The following is a 4,633-nucleotide window of genomic DNA, read 5'->3' as shown; positions in this document are numbered from 1 at the left end:
AAATGATGTGAGATGTGCCATACTGGACTATCTGAAAAGAGACAAAATGAATCTCTCAGAATATGTGTCAGACAGCCACTAGTCTTTCACTGAGCAGCATTCTATCTTCACCAAGGATGATGCCACAGTATGAACATATTTATTTATTTATTTGACATTTGTTAACCGGGTTGGACCAGCTGAGCCGTATGGCCCTTTTTCAGTGGAGACCCGAGGAGAAAAGCGCCAGTTGACAGAAATAATGACATTCTATGATGAAATTTTATACACGGATTGAAAAATAGAAGTTTTAAACAATAAAAGTTTTAATAATATACAATATTAAGAATATGAACACATATGAACAGCTAATAATATACAGAATTTACGTACGTGAACAAAATGGACAAAAATTACAAAGAAATATAGGTTTTGATGATCAGTGTTGAAAAACAAAAGTAGGGGGTATACAGCATAGTAGGAAAGAGTGGAAGTAAAGGTTGCAAACTTTTTTTTTTTTTTTTTTTTTTTAAAGAGATAAATTGCACAATGAGAGAGCAGATTCAGCAAGGATGTTATTTACAAGGTAGCTTAGGTGAGAGTAAGTGGGTTACATGCAAACAGTGAAAGTGGAAATGGAAGATAGGAGGGAATAATGCAACATAAAATAATATGAGTTTAATAACTGGCTTAGTTTCTGGTTTCACTCCAGGGGATCCAATATCTATCAGCATGGGAGGACATGGTGAACACATCATGTTGCTTTGCCAAGGATGGGCTGCACCTGTCCCCCTGACTTTTAGATACTGACTAAAATGTTATCCACCCCCCCCCTTAGAATATTTTTTAGGCAATGCCAGAAAGGCAAAAACTATCACTATAGTGATAAAGTCTTCAAGCAGCCTTAAGGTGTTACTGCTCAATGCTAGGAGCCAAAACAAAAACTCCACACCCTTCAAGCTCTCCTCACATTGGGGAATGTAGATATATGTGCCATTACAGAGACTTAGTTTAAAGCCATACAAAGCACTGCAGCAGTGCAAGTCTACAGTACCTACCACACCTTTAGACCAACAATAGCACAGACTGGGACCAAAGATGGAGGCATCTTGATCTACAATAGCAACAAACATACCTCCAGGTTGTTAAAGAGGATGATACCATGGAACTCATCCATGTGAAAATCACCACAGATGAGGTCCTTCACCATATCATTGCTACCTGCAAGTCACATATATGCCCCTAGAGTCTCACGTCTCTTACTTAAACCTACTAGAAGTGCTCACCACCCAGCCAAACATCCTATTCATGTGTGACTATCTATTGCTCTATCAACTGGAAACTTACACTACCTCAGTTACAGGTACAATATTTCCTGGACTTTAATCACACAAACACCATGGAACAGAGAGCACTCACTCCAACAATCATAGAAATGATAAACAAGGAGATTGGCAACTTAAATACACTGGATCTGTCCCAATCTGGCTTTGTTAAGGGAAGGTCATGCCTTCTTAACCTACTGAACTTCTTTGAGAGGGTCACAAAAACAAGGGTAAAACAGTGCACAATGTCTATCTTGACCTTGACAAGGTATTCAATACAATAGCACATGCAGGCATTGTTAAATAAATAAACATTTCTTTACTGGGAAAGTCCAACTTGGAACAAAGCCAATTTTCAGTGAAGTCCCAGGGAGAAACGCTCCAGATGTGTGTCTTTTGTCACATGGGAGGAAACAGGAGTACCTGGAGGAAACCCACACGAATGCAGGGAGGACATGCAGACTTCACACAGAAGGCACCTCAGCTGAGAATCTAACTGAAGAACCTCTTGCTGTGAGGCAACAATGCTACCACTGGGCCGTCCATTGTTGACAATTTCTCTGAGCTAAGCATAAATCCCAGTACAATTCACTGGATTGTGGAGTGGCTCACAGACATTACTCAAGAAGTCAGGAATGGTGAGACCACCTCCACCAACAGACCAGTTTCCAGTGCAGTACTCCAGGGCACCATGCTGGGCCTGCTCCTGTCTGGCATCTATTTCTCAGAAGATCAGGCTAACGTTCAAGGCCTCGTGCTCACTGAATTCACAGAGGACTGTAAATTGGGAGCTATTATAGATTCCCTCTAAGACAAATGACTGGTGCCAAAAATGCATTATAATGCCCTTTGGGAAACCTGTCTACCCAAGCTAATTACTCCATTGTAAAACACTCCTAAGATTCAACCCAATAGTAAGGGACCTGGGAATATATGTAGATAGCAACCTGGCCTTTGAACAACACATAGCTAAGAAAGTAAGAAAATCATTCTGTGTCACCCAAATTATAGATAAGTGTATAGTTCCACTCTTCTCAGCCCTTTTCTGACCTATCATTGAGTACAATGCCCCCTTTGGCATGTACCTAGCTAGACACTTACAACAGCTGGAATGCCCACAAAGGTTTTTCACCAGGAGAATTCAGGGCATGAACACCCCGTCCTACACTGATCACATAAAGGCTCTGACTCTGTTTTCAGTCTCCTACAGGCTGCTGAGAGGGGATCTATGCCTGTCTTACAGGGCTTCCTTAGACCCAGCTCTGATGGATCTGTTGCACGAGTGCAAAACAAACAGCACCAGAAACAATAGATCCAGGGATATGAGCTTCACTTGTGAGAAACAGAACATGCTGGAGAGGCAGATGTGTGCCCAAAGGATCCCTGTGCTATGTAATAGGCTCCCATCCATGGAAAACAGAGGTCATCCCTGACCCTATTCAAACAAAACCTTGACAACAGGATGGGAAATGGTAATCTGAATGCAGGTCTGGCCCCAATGTCACTTACCGACAGAGGCTTTCAATAAGAAAAGTATTATTGTAACTAACAACCCCCTACAAATCTCATAGTTGCCTCCATACTAGCGTGCCTCCACACCCCATAGTACTCACAAGCCAAATGGGCTTGGGGTGCACAGCTACGCTTGTAAGGACTCCATTGGTCATTAACCTAGGAACAACCTATGAACCTATTTAAATGAACTATTTATTGGGAAAAAAGGAGAACCCTAGCAAATGGGAGTTTTTGCAGGAAAACAAAAAATGAGTGCAAAAGCTGATGGCTTTATCATGTGAAGAGCAAGAAATGTTAACAAAATGCTGCAGCAATTCACAGTATAGTGCATTGCAACAGTGAAAATGCCTAGACATTTCTTGCACTTATGAAGTGTCCTGTGTGTAAAGCAAATAAAAAACATCTATTTTGAAGAAAACTGTATTCCTACTTAAAATACTGGAGTAAACTGCTGAAAACTTTTTATGTAAATCAAATTTCTGAGCAGCGAATATAAAAAAATGTGCAGTGTGTGGAAAACACTAACATATGGTGAAATTCTGTACAGCAATGTATCTCACTATGTGCTGTTATGGCAAAGTCTATTATTTAATATAACAACGAATCTTACAGGGTGTTGCCTGCACAAAATTAAGAAACCTGGGACAAATTGTGAGAGAGACATAAGTAAAAAGCAAAATTTCTTGAGACTTTTTATGTAAATCAAATTTCTTAGAAGTGAATATAAAAAAATGTGCAGTGTGTGGAAAACACTAACATATGGTGAAATTCTGTACAGCAGTGTATCTCACTATGTGCTGTTATGGCAAAGTCTATCATTTAATATAACAACAAATCTTACAGGGTGTTGCCTGCACAAAATTAAGAAACCTGGGACAAATTGTGAGAGAGACATAAGTAAAGAGCAAAATTTCTTGAGAAGTGAAGTGTTCAGACTGAGAATGTGTTATACCTACAAGAACATTTGTGCTATACACAGAGGTTTACTCCAGCAATAAAAGTGCTTCATGACAATTAAAGGGTTGACTGTAAAGGAGAATTTTCTTTCTGTGGTCAGAAAGTCCTTCTATATGGCACATCTCATCACGAAGGGTTTTGCATCCAGGAAGAAAGGGGTCATCATCTCTCTCTCTCTCTCTACTCTTCCCTCATTAGGCCAATCATCGAGTATAATGCCCCATTTGGCATGTACCTCACTAGACACATGCAACAGCTAGAAAGGCCACAAAAGTACCTCACGAAGAGTATCCTAGGCCTTAAACATGTCCTACATGGACAGATTCAAAAAATTCTAGCTGTTCTTTGTCTCATATCGTCTACTAAGAGGTGATCTCTGCTTGACTTACAAAGCCATGTCTGACCCAGCTCTGTTAGAAATGCTACATCTAAAGAAATCCAAATCCCTCCACACCACATGCTCCAGAGACCTCAACCTCATTACCACAATCAACAGAACATGCTGAAGGGACAGGTTCATAACCCAGAGACTGCCCATGCTATGGAATAGACTTCCCATACATGTCAAGCAGAGCACCTCACTGGCCCTCTTCAAGAGAAATCTTGATGAGTGGATGAGAAATAGAAAGTTCACCTCAGGGATCACTCCAGTGGCTCTACTTGATAGAGGCACTGGGAACTAACATTGGGGGGCATGATGCCAGGGCACCTCCATGGGCTAGGCTTGTAAAGGCTCCAGGGCCATTAGCCTAGCAGACACCTATGAACCTATGATGTTACACTACAGACTTGTACATAAGAAAAAGGGTACATGTGACAGAATTGTTTTATCAAAGCTCTAGTAGCGTCTTGTGAAG

This window comes from Protopterus annectens, chromosome 10.part0 (genome assembly GCF_019279795.1).
Source record: "Protopterus annectens isolate FY-2018-M chromosome 10.part0, PAN1.0, whole genome shotgun sequence".
NCBI classification, from domain to species: domain Eukaryota; kingdom Metazoa; phylum Chordata; order Ceratodontiformes; family Protopteridae; genus Protopterus; species Protopterus annectens.
This window is presented reverse-complemented; position numbering follows the sequence as displayed.